This window comes from Cupressus sempervirens, chromosome 9 (genome assembly GCF_028749045.1).
Source record: "Cupressus sempervirens isolate cs-2001-9-10 chromosome 9, ASM2874904v1, whole genome shotgun sequence".
NCBI classification, from domain to species: Eukaryota; Viridiplantae; Streptophyta; class Pinopsida; order Cupressales; family Cupressaceae; genus Cupressus; species Cupressus sempervirens.
Genome location: NC_143126.1, coordinates 518,393,047 through 518,412,750, shown reverse-complemented (window position 1 = coordinate 518,412,750; position 19,704 = coordinate 518,393,047).

Genomic DNA, 19,704 nt, shown 5'->3' with positions numbered 1-19,704 from the left:
AATAGTTAGCACACCAATGGTAATAGGACATAAGTTATCCAAGAATGATGAGTTACCTGAAGTGAATCAGAGATTGTATAAATCAATGATTGAAAAGTTGCAATATGTTGTACATAGTAGACCAGACATTGCATTAGCTATTGGAATAGTGGCAAGATTTTTTGCAAATCCAAGAGAAAATCATTTTATGACAGTAAAGAGAATATTGAGGTATCTAAAAGGAACTTATGACTTTGGTTTGTACTATAAGAGGAGTGAAAAGTTTGAGCTAAGAGCCTACACTGATGTAGATTGGGGAGATAACATTGATGATAGAAAAAGCACCAGTGGAGGAGCACTTTTCTTAGGGAAAAGATTGATTACATTATCAGCAAAAAGTAGAGTTGTACCTCATAGTCAACAACTGAAGCTAAATATGTCGTTGTTGCTATCAATTGCACTAATATTGTATTGGTCAAAGATTTGTTGCAAGGTATGAAGGACGAAGTAAATGAGCCTATGATACTCTATTGTGATAATACAAGTGCCATCAACATATCAAAGAATCTTGTAATGCATGCCAAAGCAAAGGATATTGCAATTAATTATCACTATGTAAGAGAATTGGTGGAAGATAAGTAAGTGAGGATGGAATATGTTAGTTCAAAGGAATAGATTGCTAACATCTTCAAAAAAGCATTACATAAATATGATTTTGAATATCTCAGAGGTAATTTAGGGGTAATACCCCTAACCAAGGCTACTTAAACAATAACAAAGGTTTCCCTACATCAAATGAATTGATTGTTGAAATATTACAAATTGATATAGAGGATACTTACTTTAGGATTTTTCTTGAAGTAATCAAAGTGTCAAAATTCTAAATCAGTCACAAGCAAGGTGACAGAGGGATAAAGTGAAAGTTCCAAAAAATGCTATACTTGCATGATAAGATGCTGAAGTAATGTGTCTTTGGAATTGTTGTCAAAGAGGGAGAAAGTGCAGAAATAAACTGATCAAATCCAGAGAAAGATGGAGAGATATGAAAAAAATGATCGACAACATTTGAGGAGAAAAGAGCAAGAAACTAGATCAAGTAGATAGATGGAGAAATATCAAATAGATAGAGGGAGAAATAACGTAAAAGAAAGACAGGAATAGTAAAAAAAAAAGTGTAAGGAAACAACAACTAAGAGAGAGAAGCAAAAGTAAAGGATAATAGATCAGAGAGGTGAAAACTGATGGTAACACATATTTCCTTTTGCCATTTGACTTACTATTTTAACCGAGTTAGCATTCTAAGAACTTGGTTGAATAATTTGGTTTGATGGTGGATCAGTTTGGTTTTTCATCAATGAAAAAGAGCGAGATTGCTGGAAATCTGATTGAAAAGATCATTGTTGAAGATCAAAGAGGGAGATTGTTGTAAAGGAGGAAGTTGGGTGATAAAGAATGATAATTTCTTATAAGATCCAAGTGCTATCACTTAGTTGATTAATGAAGAGGATTTAATCAACAAGATGTAACAAGAGCACCTAAGGAAAAGATTGAGTTATAGTTTGTAATGAAGTACAAGGATTAGTTAAGACAATGGTAAGATGATGTATTGATAGTATACTAGAAGATACAAATTTTAGTCACACTTTGAAATTTTGGAGGAATAAGTTATAACAAGGTTGACTGCAAAGCTTAACTAAGTTCATTAGTGAGTGCCGAGTAAGCTAGTTCAAGCCAAGAAAATTTTTAGTTGGAGCTAAGAAAATAAAAAACTTAATGTGTGTCAACTGAAGTTCAAGGACCAAATGATATAGAAGGAGCCAAGTGTTAGAACATCTTAGTAGGTGTCGAGTATCAATAAAATGTAGTTGGTGCCAAGCAACACAATATGTGCCAAGCTAATCTTTTTATGTGTTATGCAAGCATGTTGATCTACAATAACTTGTTGAATAGGAAAATTTAAGCTTGGATGAAAGAATAGTTTAATGAGCACACTTTATTTGATGAAAAGTTTGAATTGGACATTTGAACCTTGAATAACTGATTCACCCCCCCTCTCAGTTATTCTAAAGCATTTCTAACAAGACAATAGATGGTCTCTATGGCTAGAAAAAGTTTGTTACTAGGGTTCACCCACCCATATAGAGCTAATGGCAGTGATGATTCAATGCCAAGATCAACAATTTCAAAGTTACATTGTGTTGCACCTATGAACTAAGGTACACTATGATTTTTGGCATCAAGAAAGATCGATGTGTCGAATCTAAATGTAATATTATCTCTTAAAAAATAGATAGGTTATTTTAGGCCTCAGTGTCACCATTCTGTAGAATTCAAAATTTCATCGATAGCCCACAAGAGCTTCAAGTTACGATCCTCGGAAGATCAACCTCGAAACACACATATAGTACCTTGGAGACTCCTTAGTATAGAGTGGCTACAGATGATGGAGGGTCTCCATGACCAAAAAAAGGGTTTCATTAGCATTCACCCACCCATCGAAAGCTAATGGCATCGATGATTTGATGCTAAGATCAGTGGTTTCAAAGTTACATTGTGGTGCACATATGAACTGAGGCACACTATGAGTTTTGGCATCGAGCGAGATCACTATGCCAAATTCAAATGGAATATAATCTCTTCAAAATGAGATAGGTTATTTTAGGCCTTTGTATCACCATCCTATAACATTTAATGATTCATCAATAGCCCTCACGAGCTCCAAGTTATGAACCTTAGAAGATCAACCTCAAAATGCACTTAGAGCACCTTGGAGACTCCTCGGTATGGGGTGGCCACAGATGATGGATGGTCTCCATGACTAGAATAAGGGTGTCACTAGGGATCACCTACCCATCTAGAGCTAATGGTACTAATGATTCAATCCTAAGATCAGTGCTTTCAAAGTTACGCTATGGTGCACCTATGAACTGAGGCACACTATGAGTTTTGGCATCGAACGAGATTGCTATGCCAAATCCAAATGGAACTTGATCTCTGGAAAATGAGATAGGTTATTTTAGGCCTCCACATCATCATCCTATAGCATTTTATGATTCATTTATAGCCCTCATGAACTCTGAGTTATGATCCTCAGAAGATCAACCTCAAAATGCACTTAAAGGACCTTGGAGACTCCTTAGTATGGGGTGGCCACAGACGATGGATGGTCTCCATGGATGGAACAAGGGTGTCACTAAAGTTCACCTGCCCATCCAAAGCTAATGGTGCTAACAATTCAATGCCAAAATCAATGATTTCAAAGTTACACTATGGTGCACCTATGAACTGAGGCACACTACGAGTTTTGGCATCGAGTGAGATCATTGTGTCAAATCTAAATAGAACATGATCTCTCAAAAATGAGATAGATTATTTTAGGCCTCGACATCATCATATATTAGCATTTGATGGTTCATCAATAGCCCTCACGAGCTTTGAGTTACAACCCTCAAAAGATCAACGTTAAAATGCACTTAGAGCACCTTGGAGACTCCTCGGTATGGGGCAGTCACAGATGATGGATGGTCTCAGCAGTCAAAAAAATTTTATCACTAGGGCTCACCTACCCATATAAAGATAATGGTAATAATGATTCGATGCCAAGGTTAGTGGTTTCAAAATTATGCTATGGTGCACCTATGAATTGAGGCACATTGCGAGTTTTGGCATCAAGCAAGATAGCTGTGTTGAATCCAAACAGAATGTGATCTCTCAAAAATGAGATAGGTTATTTTAGGCCTTAGTATCACCATACTATAGAATTCAACATTTCATCAATAGACCCCATGAGCTTCAAGTTACGACCCTCAGAAGATCGACCTCAAAATGCACTTAGAGCACCTTGGAGACTCCTCGGTACGAGGTGGTCGCAGATGATGCAAGCTCCCTTTGGTTAGAACAAGGATGTCACTAGGTTTCACCCACCCATATGAAGCTAATGGCAATGATGATTTGATGCCAAGATTAGTAGTTTCAAAGTTACACTGTGGTGCACCTATGAACTAAAGCACACTACAAGTTTTGACATCAAGCGAGATTGCTATGCCAAATTCAAATGGAATCTGATCTCTCCAAAATGAGATAGGTTATTTTAGGCCTCAACATCACTATCTTGTATAATTTGACATTTCATCAATATCCCTCATGAACTTTGAGTTATGACCCTCGGAAGATTGACCTCAAAACACGCTTAGAGCACCTCGGAGATTCCTCTGTACGGGGTGGCTGTAGGCAATGGATGGTCTCCACAGCTGGAACAAGGGTGTCATTAGGGTTAGTATTAAAAGAATTTTTTTTTTTTTACCTCTCTTAAGTTTTTAGTATTTGGTACAATGCAATTTTTGTGTCAATATGTATTAAAATCATCATTTTTTAGGTCCCACCACATAAATTGCATTAAGTAAAATCATCTTTGTTTCTTACATTAAATTAACAAGTTCACATTTAGAGTATATCAAGTGTTTCATCATTATTACATCAATACAAAACATGCCAAAAATCATAGTATCAATAAAAGTATTGTCAAAAATCATAATGTCAAAAATAGAATAGATTTTTCTTCATTCTACTCCTTATTTAGCTTTTTATCTTCATGCATGGCTACTCTTCATGATGTACCTACATTCCAATATCATAAAAAAATTAGTAAATTATTGTATTAAACAAGATAATCATCGATTCATTGAATCATTATGAAGAAAATAACATAAGAAGTAAATATACCTAGTTGAGTGTTCCAGTAGGGTCCTCTCTCTGTTTTAGGGTCTCCAACAAGGCTTCATGATCATCATTAGTAATAGTAAAAAGTTCTTTAACTTTTGGTCTTCCTTGATGCTTCAACAACTTTAAATTTGTTACTATAATAAGATGCGAATATATGAGAATTATTTTGTGCTTCTGATAGTCTTCAAATTCAAGAATTCCATTCCTTCTAAGCATGTAAGTCCACAGCCATGTTCTAGCCACAACCACTGAACCAGTAGGATATGTGAATCCATCATCATATGTGATCGATTGTGCAAGCTCTTTTGTTTACCTCTTACACAATGTGCTAACGAATAATCAAATTTCTCATCATTCCCCTGTGGTGCAACTAGTGCAAAGACATGTCTTGGCTAAAGAAGATTTGATAGATGTTATGCTCAAGTGAACTTTCCATGTCATCATTTTTGATAGAGGGTATGATAGGCAATGGAGTAAGACAATGTGGAGCTCATGTGTCCACCCACTCACTCAACTCATAGTAATCCCAATCATACATTTAAAACAACTAGGACAAAATCAAGCTAGTGGTCATGTCCAAATGGTCCATGTACTAGAATCAAAGCTTTGGAATGAATGCATTTTTGATGAGTCTGTCATTTAGCACAATATGATCTATCACCTTTGGACCCTTCCTCAACCAACCAAAAGAACCTACGTACCACTAAATCAAGAGTCCCCCCTTAGGGATGTATTTGGTTGGTTATAATGAGTTTAGAGGGTCCATAGGTTAACCTATGACCCCTCTCGATGCATTTCATGACAACATATGTCTCTAGGGGCCCTAGGACCCCTAGAGATGAATGTGGTTGGTTCTAATATGTCAAGAGGCATCATAGGTTAACCTATGACCCCTCTCGATGCAATTCATTACAATCTATGTCTCTAGGGACCTCAAGACCGCTAGGGATGCATGTGGTTGGTGTTAGTGCCTTGAGAGGGATCATAGGTTAACCTATGACCCCTCTCAATGTAATTAATGACAACTTATGTCCCTATGAGCTATAGGACCCTTACGGATGCATGTGATTGGTTCTAATGCTTTGAGAGTGATTATAGGTTAACCAATGACCCCTATCAACATATTTCATTACAATGTATGTCCCTAGGGGACCTAGGACCCATAGGGACACATGTGGTTGGTTCCAATCTATCAAGAGGATCAACACATTTCATGACAATGTATGTCCATAGGGGCCCTAGGACCCATAGGGACACATTTGGTTTGTTCTAATTCATCAAGAGGGGTCATCGATCAATCTATGACCTCTCTTAATGCATTTCATGTCAACCTATGCCACTAGTGGCCCTAGGACCCCTAAGGATGCATGTGGTTGGTTGTAATGCGGTGAGAGGTGTCATATGTTAACTTATGACCCCTATCAATCCATTTCATGACAATATATGTCCCTAAGGGCCTTAGGACCCCTAGGGATGCATTTGGTTGGTTATAATGCACCAAGAAGGGTCATAGGATGCATTTTATGACAATGCATTTAGTTGGTTATAATGTGTTGAGAGGGGCCATAGATTAACCTATGACATGTTTCAATGATTTTCATGATAACATATGTCCTTAGGGCCCCTAGGACCCCTAGGCACGCATGTTGTTGGTTCTAATGTGTCGAGAGGTGTCATAGGTTAACCTATGACCCCTCTCAATGCATTTCATGGCAACATATCTCCCTAGGGGCCCTAGGAACCATATGGACACATGTCGTTGGTTTGAATGCATCAAGAGGCATCATAGGTTAACCTATGACCCCTCTCGATGCAATTCATGAAAACTTATGTCCCTAGGGGTCCTCGGACACCTAGGGACACATGTGGTTGGATCCAATGTGTCAAGAGGGGTCATAGTTTAACACATTTCAAGACAACCTATGTCCCTAGGGGCCCTAGGCCCCCTAGGGATGCATTTAATTGGTTGCAATGAATCAAGAGGGGTCATAGGTATCAATTCATTTCATGACAGTGTGTGTCCCTAAGGGCCCTAGGACCCCTATTGACACATTTTATTGGTTATAATACATTGAGAGGAGTCATAGGTTAACCTATGACCCCTATTGATGCATTTCATGACAATGTTTGTCCCTAGGTGCCCTAAGCCTCCTAGGGACTCATTTGGTTGGTTATAATGCATCGACAATAGATTTCATTTCAATGTATGTGCCTAGTGGCCCTAGGTCCCCTAAGGATGCATGTGGTTGGTTCTAATGCATCAAGAGGCATCATAGGTTAACTTATGACCCCTCTCAATGCAATTAATGACAACCTAAGTCCTTAGGGGTCCTAGAAACCCTAGTGATGCATGTGGTTGGTTCCAATGCATCAAGATGGGTCATTGGTTAACCTATGACCTCTATCAATACATTTCATGACAACCTATGTCCCTAGGGGCCCTAGGACCCCTAGGGATGCATATGGTTGGTTTCAATGCATTGAGAGGCATCAGAGGTTAACCTGTGACCCCTCTCAATGTATTTCATGACAACATATTTCCCTAGGGGCCCTAGGACCCCTAGGGATGCATGTGGTTGGTTCTAATGCTTTGAGAGTTCGATGCATTTCATGACAACATATGTTGTTAGGGGCCTTAAGATCCCTAGGGATGCATATGGTTGGTTCCAATGCATTGAGTGGGGTCATAGGTTAAACTATGACTCGTCTCGATGTGTTTCATGACAACCTATGGCTCTAGGTTTCTTAAGGCCCCTAAGGACGCATTTGGTTGGTTCCAATGCCTCTAGAGGGTTCATAGTTTAACCTATGACCCCTATTGATGTATTTCATGACAATGTATGTCCATAGGGGCCCTAGGACCCCTAGGGACGCATTTGGTTGGTTATAATTGGTCGAAAGGGGTCATAGGTTAATCTATGACCCCTTTCGAGGCATTTTATGACAATATTATATTTAATAATAATATAATATTGTATATTTTAATATAATAATAATATATTAGTAGATTATATAAAAATAATAATCATATATGTTACTAGATCATAGATTTAATAATAATAATAACCATATATATTATTATATATAATAATAGTCATATAATATTACTATATATAATAATAATTTTTATCATATATAATAATAATAGTTAATAATAATAATCATAATCATAATCATACATAATAATAATATCAATGTCCACACTTCCCCCAAATAAATTTTCCTATAAAACCCTCTAAAGTTTCCCTCTCAAATTTCTCTCCAAAATTGCAATTGGAAAATTTCTTTCCTCTCAAATTTCCCTCCCTCCAAAATTGCAATTGGAAAATCTTTCCTCTCAAATTTCCCTCCAAAATTGCAATTGAAAAATCACACAATGATCGGATACCCAATTTCATATAGGGTATCCAATTTCAGATTGGATACTCAATTTGATTTTGGGTATCTAATTAGGCTTAGTATTTACCAAACCTATTTGGTCAACCTAAAAAACATGTTTAAGAAGGGTTTCACTAACAATTAGACTTTGGGTAACCATCTGACAATGTTATTTTCATCAAAATTGAATGAAATGAAAAGGGTTTTTTTATAACACTCTCAAGATTCCATTGATATAATTGTTGTCAAATTATGAGTTTGATAAGTATTTATTAGTTAATTTTCAATGAAGATGTTTGTAAAGTGTTGATTGATATACTGATTGAGAAATAGCTATAACTTTCAAATGGCATAACTTTTTTTAAATTCAAAAGTTGTGTCACATTCTAAGCTTTGCCTAGTATAAGGGAAAAAAAATTGGTAAAGGTTTCTATTATTTAAGGTGGTCAGACACTGGAGTTTTTTTCTGAAAAGGTTTTAGTAAAAAGTTCATATTTAATTATTTATTTGGAATAAAAATACCCAAAATTATGCATCACATCTAGGCTTGAGTCTACTTTTTATATCTATAATTATATTTAAAAATATTATCATTTGATTTTGATAAAGGTTGTTAGATATACACCTACTTTTTATTTTTGTCTTGAAATTTTTGTAGTACTACATTAAAATGCAAACTTTTGACCAATCAAATATTTTTTCTCTAGATAAGGCCTAGTAGTTTAGAAACTACATTCAATTTCTTATAGGTTATTTTCTTACAAATTTTTGATATAAAGTCCAGAACCACTTTAAAATTATGTGTCAAGTTGACATAACCTTGATTTGTTGGTTTTTCACTACCACTTAAGGCCATAGTTTGGTTCACCGTGATCCTACACATACCCTCTACTAAGTGATTAATGTAAGCGAAGTGGATGATAGTCTGTCAACATGATGTCAATCAATCTATCTTTTGTACTGAACATTTATGGAAAAATTTGATAAAAGGAATGGAATCAAAATTGTTTTTATCATGAAATTTTTTAGAGCTATTGTGAAGTGCAATCTTTAGAGTATCCAAGCAATTTGAGTGAATTGTTAGCAAAAATTTTCAAATTCTCTCGACCCCTACTAAGTGAAGATGGCATCCAATAGCATCAAGGAAAATAAAGATTTAGAAATGCTAGTTCGTGGTGAATGGGAGGCAGCGGACTTCAAGCTCACCCCTAAAATAGTGCAAAACCTAGATTTGAGTACTTCATACTCACAAATCCCTCCAAAGGTACTATTGATCAATGATATCTAAAATCACTTTAAATGTGTTAGTCAAGAGATTAGCACTTTAGAAATGGATGTTGCTCTAGACAAACTATGTGTAAATGGAGTTTTTGAAACTTGAGCACCAACACAATAAAAAATGTCTATCTTTTACATAAACTGAGTGATTTTCCTATTGATGTAAAAGATGATGATAGAGATAAGGATGAAGAATGGGATGGTGAAGAGTCAACACATTTTGTCACTATTTATTATGAAGAGTATAAAGAGAAAGAGGCTACCAAGGAAGTAACACAAGAAGATGAGGAAACTAATCCAGTCAAGATTGATGTGATAGTTATTACCTCACTTTCTCACTCTCCAAGCAAGTTATTGACAATATCAAGGATGGAGATAGCCTTAGCAGGATTGATTGAGACTACTAGTGTGAATACAAACACCCAATCATTCCTTGCTCCAATTTAACTCAACACATCATTGACTAAAATGACCTCCACTTCATCTATCAAGCTACAAGCTCTTCCCTCTACTATTTAGTTGGCTACATCAAATTTGAATACATCATTTTTTAGCACAATATTTTTAGACACATCTATAATTAGCGCATAAATTTTGGATTCTTCAGGTATTTCTGTTAGTATTTCTTCAATAGTGCAGTATCAATTTTTACAACTAGTCCTATTATGTCTACAATTATTTCTATTTTGGGCACACAAGCAATAAGTGCAATGATAATCGAGACCAAGCCTCAATCGAGCACAAAATTTTTGAGCAATGGAAAAGAGAGGGATGAAGAAATAAACCTACATGAGGAAATTGTAATCCCTAATTGGTACATCTCCAAGCTTAGTCCAGACCAAATGTAGACATTTGGTGAACTTCTCCATAAGAAAGCCAAACTGCAAAGATTAAGAGAGGAAAGGGATAAGGAATTTAAAATTATTGAGGATGGAAAGATTATTTTGGCAGATGCTATAGGTGTATAAATTGATTCTTCAAAGCCAATTTTGTATCAACTGCTAGAAGTAGTCTAGAAGTTTAATGAAGACATAGATGGACAAGATATGTTAGTATAAAAGGCAAAAAAGAAGTTTGAGAATAAAGTGTTGGAGCACAATGCTTAGCAAATAGCTATCTATCAAGTCAAACTTTCTACAATTTTGGGCTCTTTGAAAACATCTTGTACAAATTTATCATAACTTTTTGGTAAGCTATGTGATGTTTCTAATTTTACTAAGGAAATAAAGTACAAATTGTCCAAGATAGATGAAGAGCTTAAGGAAAGTGCTCAACAGTTGCAGCTTGATGCTAGTTCAAGTTTTGTACACTTTAAAAAGATAAGGTTTTTGACAGATATGTAAGCGTAACTACTTAGAGAAGAAGCAAGGATTAGATCTACATTAGTAGATATATAGAATATTATTCTTCCCAACATGGATGCATTGTAGAAACACAATGCGCATTCTAAAACTCTTATCCATGACAACAACTTGTCTATAGTAGACCAAATGATAGAGTTGTCTACAGAAGTGCAAATTGCACTGCACAAACGTAAGGTCCTAGGACAAGATCTTGGCAATCATACTGAAGGTACATTCATAATTTTTATCTCATTTTGGCATTAACATGTAAATAAATAGAATAAATCTTTGGCATTAACATCACAAAGAGGATGAAAGATATATGTATAGGTGGAGTATATATTGTGAATAAGAAGATATGAGAAAGATGTATAGGAGGAGACAGATGGACAAAGATGTAAATTTTTTTTTTTAAATGTAATAAGTTGTAAAAACAACGAGGGAGAATGATATGTAGAGTAAAGTATATGTTTTATATAGGAAGAAGATGTATAGTATACTATATGAAAGAGCCTTACCATGTAGAAATATATATCTTACAAAATCAATTTTGAAAAATCTCAAAAATAGTATACTCTACCGAGCTAGTATCAAAAGGTGATCATATTCAGGAAACTTTTTGGCTGATGTGTGTTTTTGCTACTAATGCCAAAGGGGGAGATTGTTGATATATTAGTCAAATTTTTTATTTGTGACATACGCTTATTTAGATTTTAAGTATCTACCAAGCATATTGTATAGTTAACAATGTTTGCCCAACATTTCAATTATTGCCAAGTTTTATAGTTGCTACTGAGTCCTTTGGACAAATTCTAATGTTTACCGAGTAGTTATAGTTATTTTGAAGATCAATAGTGTAAATTATGCATCTCAATGTATTCATAGTTTAATATTCCAAACTGAGTTGTGCAACGCTTACCAAGTTTGCAATTTATGTGATGCAAGTCTAGTGTTAACCAATCTAATTAGTGTTAACAAGGTGACTCAATTTATACTAAGCTAGAGGTGATAGTGTTTACCAAGTCATACAATGTAAGCCAAAAGACTTAGTTTATATGACAAGTTTTGCAATATTCACCGAGTTACCAGTGCAAACCAAGTTCAAGACTACTTGGAAGTGGTCAATATGGACCGATCTTCTATGTGTAGTGAGTGCATGATGATGCCAATCATTGATAGTGGATGTTGAGTATCAGAACCTCACTAAATTAGTCTTTAGAACCTTAGTGTCTTCATTTGGGCCAATTTTTTAATATTTTTGTAAAGTTGTATTGTGGCCGAGTTTGTAATTTTTATAATTAGATTGGTATATATGTAGTTTATTGTATCACATCCAAGGTGTTTAGAATGATGCATATGTAATCTTAAGAGAAGAGTAGAAACTCTGAATTAGAAAGGCTACAACAATATAAGCAGCAACAAAGATTTATCTATCATAGCTAGGTGATTTGTACATTTAAAGGAATCTCATTCAGGAAATGAATTTGTAGATTAGAGATCAGGTATAGTTTCATCCTAATAGGTGGAATAGTTAAATTCTTTAACAAGATAGACCTAAGAGTCTTTTATAAATCTCTTTACTGAGTGCATACTTCATCGTATGTTTGTAAATCCTTCCACAAAGTGGACCTAGAAGTCCTTATTGTTCCTAATAGGGTAGATTATTAGAAGTGATCAATGCAAACCTTGACAAGCCAACTTTATACTCTAGTACTAAAGCTTGTCGGTATCATCCCCACCCTAGTTTTACTTTCTACTTGGAAGGTTTCTGGGTCACCAAGTCTTTGTGTCAAAGTCTTATGAATGCTTTCATGTTTTCAGTTTCCTATGAATACAATTAGATTAGATTATATGTGAAGGATTAAATGCTAATTGGGCTGTTGGATTAAGAGTTAAATTGTAGAAGTTACTGATTCATCCCTTCCCTCTCAGTAACTTAGCCTAGTTAAGAATATTTCCAACAATTCTTACATATGGGCATATTCTCTTTTGCAAGAAGGAGGAATTGTAGAACCTAGGAGAATAGAAGAAACATGTGGACAATTGATAAAGAATGAAATGAAAGAATCTTTCCCTAAATCCAAAGTCATGTCAAAGTGGGCAAAAATTGGAGATACAAGCCATAGTGTCCTTAATTTGAAAGAGTTTAATCAAACAATGCTTGGATACAATTACCATCATCCAACACTCCTAGCTATAAGAATTGTGAGAAGTCAAATTTTTTTCGTAGTTGGTTTCCCTCCTTCCTTTCAACATCTAGAGTTGATTGAGGAATGCACGAAACACTACAATCCTAGGGACAAAACCATCAGAGATTCTAAACAAAATATTCAGGCAGATTTTTCTTTGAGATCCATTTTTTAAGCATTTGTAATTCCTTCTCACTTGAGGATGGTCACAAAAACATAGGAGTAGGAACTTAGAATTGACACCTCTAGAGTCCATTTATGTGAAGAAATAATCAGCAAAAGATGGTTGAAAAGGAATAGATTGCATCATTCCAAGATTCCTAAGGAAATAGTACGGCTTGACTTGTAGAGGGAGTATAGTGACGTGATCATGATGCTAAGTCACACATTTGACATTCCTTATACATATAGATTTGAATCTTAGATGTGGTAGTTTGTTGAGCAAGTGATAGAGGAAGGTGGAAAAATAGATTGGGCTAGGCTCCTAAGTGACAATATGAATGAACAGTTGACAAATCTAGAGCATACAAGGAAATTTTACATGAGCTCTTATGTCATCTACATGCTAGCATGGAGGATCTATTATAATGGACTACAATGCAAGGGACTAATTAAAAGTTAAACCTAACACCTGACAGTTCATGAATACTACCCACAATTGCATTTATATTCAAAGGATGATTGCATAAGGGTTAATGACACCTTTTCCATGTGCATAGTAAGAACACTAAGAAAGAGGCTACATGTGAGATTATTTTGCATGATGAAGTTGGTCAAAGATTATGGTGCCTGGTTCATTTAGTTTCCTACCTTTTCATACATTCGACTTTAGGGATTTTCCATGGAGCCATAAAAACTTCCCAGGTACACAATGGATAAGATGGTCTTGTTAGAGCTTACTCAAAAATTTACAGCCTATGACAAGATCCAAAAACGGAAGAAGAAGTTGGAATTGCAATTCCCAATTTTGATAAGAGAAGGAAAATTGAGATATGTTACAATAGATGAGCTCCAGTTCTTCTGTCTTCCTCTTTATGCAAAAAGGATTGATTTTGATCACTTCAATAAGATCACATAAATATTATGATCAAAGTACCAACAAAATTTTTACCTTGAAGACTTTTGGCCAGATGTTGTAGATGAGAATGAATTAGAAAAAAGATGCATTCAAGATTATCATTGAACATTGTTAGAACATGTAACATATTTTGGGTCCCTGATCAAAAGAAGTAGGATCCAAATTATGTTATGTAAAAAGGATCAACCCATAAAAAATATCTTAGCCATATGATTGGAAAAGGAAAGAGGTTATAGATCTCGAATCTTTTTGAAAGCTATTCTTGGATTTTTCAAAGTGGTGGATTGAGTGTAAGATTGAGAAATTAGTTGTGCCAGCCAATGGATTCAAATATAGATTGATTGGTCATCGACCACTGAGGGATGAAAGATTAGGAAAAATATCTTAAGGGTCTATTGAAGAAGGAGGAACTCCATAGGAGGATGTAGGAACCAAGAAATGGAAAGAGGTATCTCAAGGAAAGTATCCTAGGATTGAGGAAGTCATCCAAGAGCCTCAAAATAAGAAGCAAAAACGTAGAAATACTCTCTCTTCTCCGAGTTGCACTCCTAGTGTTCAAGAGATAGAAAAAATTGAAAGGATATGAGGTAGAGAAAAGTATATGGAGATTTGAGTGAAGAAAATTTGGATAGGCCAGTACATGATATACTAAGTGTAAATGCCTATAAGAAATCTGTGCAAGAAAGTGGGAGAGATCAAGATATGGCTATCGAGGAAAGTCTTGCTAAGATCTTAGAGTAAGAAATGATGAAGGCTATTGATGGTCCACTAAAGGAAGAGGCTCATGCAATAGCAATACATCTTCCAAATTTTGAAGCTATTGTTCATGATGTAATGATGGATAGTCCAGGAGGTGAAGAGGAGATCAACAATCGAATAGTCCAAAGGAAAGAGAAATTGGTGATTCTAGGGGAACAAAGTATACCCATTCCAGAATGGTTGAGGTAGTAAATTTAGATGATTCAACAAAAGAAGGTTCATCTAGAAATTTAATTACAAGAAATTTTGGACCAAGAAAACTGATTAGAAGAGCAAGGGAAAGAAAAAAGATATACTAAGGTTGTTAGAGGAGAATTGAGGTGTAGAATCTTATAGAATACAACTCCTATGGGAGACAAGTGTAAAAATTAAATTTCTAGATAGATGAATACCATGCTATGGAAATAAATCTTGGTCATGCCTTATGGGAGAAAATATTAGAAGAATTTTATGACCCTACATGAGCTTTGAAGGATAGATTGAAGAAGGTGGAAGAAGGGTACACGAAATAGAAAAGAGAAATCAAAGCCTTATGTCACTACATCAATAGCTTGCCTCATCTAGTAAGAGAGGAAGATCCATCATTCATCCCTTTGACATGTGTTTCCACTAAAGTGGTAGATGACACTGAAAGGATCAAGCAGATTGCTCAAGGTGCAAAGGTCTAGATCAAAGGAACTCAAGAGGAAACCTTCAAACATGTTGAAGAATTAGTACAAGTACATGTTAGGGCATTACCTACACTCACCCAAATTTAGTGCATGGAGGAACCATGCGAGCATGAGAATATTTACTAGGATGAAATGATTTTTGATATACAAAATTTGATGGAGACCTCGAAACAAGCATTGATCGATGCTCAACTTATTAGCAAGGGGGATCTCTATGATTTTCTTCAATAGTGCAGTTTTGTACTCATAGCTAAGGAAATGTTTGAGAGCTTCACCAAGGAATTCAATTGATGGAACAAGATTTTTGACAACATCAAGAAGGGGATATCCAAAATAATTGTATCCTAGTTATCAAAAAGATTGGTGGAAGAAGAAATGACAACTAATAATCTGAAAGTCAAGTTAGAGGAATTCTTTCAACTAAATGTCTATGAAAGACATGATTTTGAGATTATCTTCATCTTCTTGAACATAATGTACACTAGTCAGGAATTGCTACCAAATTGGGAGAAAAATATTTGGAAAAGAACAAAGAGGTATTATAGTTCAAGAATTCAAGCAAGAATCAACACCAAACATTAGTATAGAGGGGTTAGAGACAATGATGCATTGATTCCATGCCTTCAAGTAGGGGAATCAAGCATAGATGCATTTAATTCTTAGTGGGTGTTCTTAGTGATCATTTATTGCACCCCACTCCCTTCCTAAACTAGCATGCATAATGGGCATTTATTACCCACTGTAGTGGTGGATTCCTTGTTGCATTAATGTAGATTCCTTTTCTTTGCCCTAACCCCAATTAGGGCTGATGTGGTACAATCTTGGTCATTGGTTATTGTGATCATCTAGGCCATCTATTATAATCAAGGACCTATATAAAGGCCTCACCTCTCATTTGTAAAGGGTATTTTCTAAGATTGTTGCTATGAGCTATAGAGATAATAAAGTTTTCATTGAAGCTTGGTGAATACTTGATGTTTCTTAGTGCTTGCTTCTTCTCTTAAATTCCCTCATTTAGATTAAATTTAGTTTAGGTAAAGTATTTTGATTGCAACAGAGAATGCAATGGTGTTTTGATGAATTGCTTTGGTTCATACTTTTGACATTTTAGTGATTCTAAACCATCATGCAAAGTTATCCTAAACCCATTTCATGCATATGTTTAACTTCTATCATTTGTATACATTGGTCTTTATGATGGTTATGTGGTGGTATAAAAATATTTGGCATTACCCTTGAAGATTGCACTAGTGCATGCAAAGTTGTAGTATAACTTGGCTAAGTGGAGCTCAGTAATTTGAGGAATTTGTCCACTAGAGTACTATTAGTTGTTATCACTTCCTTAAGAATAGATTAGAATTATTGAACCCATTCCCAATTCATTTTTGTATAATTTTTGAAACCATAAAAAGAACCTCATTGTAAAATCTTAAGATGGCTCCCACATCCACTATGGATTGAAATCAATTTGAGTAAATATGTAAGGCCCCTTGTGATCATCAACAAATTACATCAACTATCGAGCTTATCCATAGTCAAGAACTGACATTGAAGGAACCTTGGATTCATCATATGATCTTCTAGCAATCTTTGCATATACGAGACTTTTTTCAAGAGGGGATATGATATTTTGGTATTTTGCTCTACTATTTACTAGGTGATAAAAAATACATCAACAAGACTAACTACATTTGGATGGCCACTTTCATCTTCGTGTCTTTCCCTATAGTTAGGTGAATAATATAGTATTGATAGTATTAGTAGATAATTTCCATAGTGAAAAAAAAAATGTTACACTTTCCTACTAGAGAGATGAGTGTTACTCTTGAGGATATATACAGGCTAAGTGTCCCAGATAATGGTGCCCTAGTCGAGTATGTTTCGTAGACATGTCTCGAAGTCAACACAATGTACTGAGTTTTAGTAGATTGTGATATCTTGCATAGAGCCATCCCTTAAGATGAGTTATTTTAAAGATATGGTGCCACTCACCATTTGGCATGCATGTTGGGAAGGTTCATTGGTTACAGTTTGATGCTGAATAGAGGTCAGCAAAGACTCAAGTGTTGTTGGGGTTAGTAGCTTGAGGAAATGTTAGTAAAATTTGACTATATTTGGGTGGGGTTAGGACATGTTGACCCATATATACCACAATATGTGTGAAGTGGTCTATCGCAGGGTGAAGACCATGGTCCAACACTGTCACCATCCAATGTTTTCCACACAAACTTTTTGTCTAACATTTTCCACACATACTTTTATGTCAACCATGGTATCCACATGTATTCTAATTCTTGTATTTCCCATATGATAATGTTTGTATTCTAGATTATTCTAAGACCTTTATAAATAGAGGCATTTTGTAACAATCTACATAGGCAATAAAATCAATTTTTTTTTTGCACCAAGATAATAATATTTTTTTCTTTCATTGTTGCCTCTACCCACATAATTCTTCTTTGATATAAGTTTTAATCTAATCTTCGCCCTCACCCTCATTTAGCTTTAAGCCTAGGAATTATTGTATGAAACACAAATGTCTCTAACTTCCTATACTCAAAAATATCCACATCCACCAAAATGAGAATTGGCATCCTATCAATATTGTGAACTAAAAATAATCATTTAGACAAGGAATGGTTAATGTTTCATCAACATTTACTATGATAGAGTCAAATTCCCTAGAAAAGAAATACTAAAAAGCTTCCAACGGATTATAGAATAGAATGAGCTATCACATAAAAATAATTCTAAAGCACTCCATACATGAATCCAACTAATATCATAAAAGAACTATAAATTAATTTATAGTTGTTAGGTAGACAGATAGTACAATCAACCTTCTCAACTATACATAAGATAATCAATTTTTTTCAAAATATGAATGATTTTTTAATATTTGATTCTAGTGTAAATCTATCTAATGAGTAAAAGACAACTCAAAATCTCAGTAGTCATCAATAACACATATTCAAAATTTGCTTCACAAATCCCATCACACATTAATTTCCCCACTTATGCAACAATAATTCAATAAATAGATCCAAAACTCTAAACAATATTGGTGTCAAAGGTATAAAGAGAAATAAAGCTTTAATAAATATATTTGTGAGAATAGATGATTTGAAGCTTATCCAAAACCTTTATTATAGAAGATGGAAACTATATAATATCCTATTATATAGAAATTCTTCCAAACCACCAAATTATATCTATTATCAAAGAAAATAAACTAAGATACAACCTTAGGACTAAAACTGTTAATAAAAGTTGTTTTCTAACATAGTTATTTCTTTAGGATTAATTGATTATCTTCTCATGTAATTGATACCTATTTATACCAAAAAGAAATTGAAATATTAATCTAACACAAAGTATTAAAACATTATAATTATTGATATTGTTCCTTCATTTAAAAAAAAATCATATTATTATATAATGTAATTTGAATATGCTTCCGAAACCAAACCAAACAAATAACTTAGTTATAATAATACATTTTGAGACTTTACTTCCTAAAACTCCTTATATTTTGTCTCCTCTAAAGTTAATTTGAATAGAAAAATATAATACTTTACTACCCTTTCGCATGAGGGGTCGCTTTTCAAGGGAAGATATACCAAAACTTTGGGACATTGTGTGGTATGCCATTATGCACTACATAATTCTTTGATATCAAGTGTTGTATTATTACCATTTTCCTTTTCTAAACCATTTTAGGAAACATGACTTGATTTCCTTCCCACTTCCCACCTTCCCCATTTGGTTAATCCTCTCATCACTATTACTCCCCAAGTCTCCATGGACCCTAGCCTTTGTTCTACCTTGAAGAAAGTGGACAGTAAGCCCTTGAGCAATTGGAACTACATAAGTGTTATTGAATTTGATACAGATATTGGGTGGGTAATAAAATTGCAAGGAGATCACTATAAGGCTTAAAATGGAAAACTTAAAGACACCCCCCAAGTAGGAGGTGAGTTCTAAGTCCATAGAAAGTGAAAGGAGGTCAACCAAAAGAAAGAGGAAGGTCATTCACCTAGGTTAAGGGGTTAAGGAGGTTCCGAGCCCTTCTTAAATTTTGGATACCCTAGAAGCCAACCCATCCCTAGACAAAAACTTTGGGGAAGATATCGCATCCCCTGTAAAGGATGCAGCTAAGAGTGAGGGAAAGAAGGGGTGTCATAGCCATGGACATGATTAGAGTAAAACCTGGTTGGACAGAATTAATCTAAAAACCCTAATAATTTTCTCTAATATCAAATATGTATAGAAAGATGAAACTTTTGCTCATCTTCTTCAATTGTGAC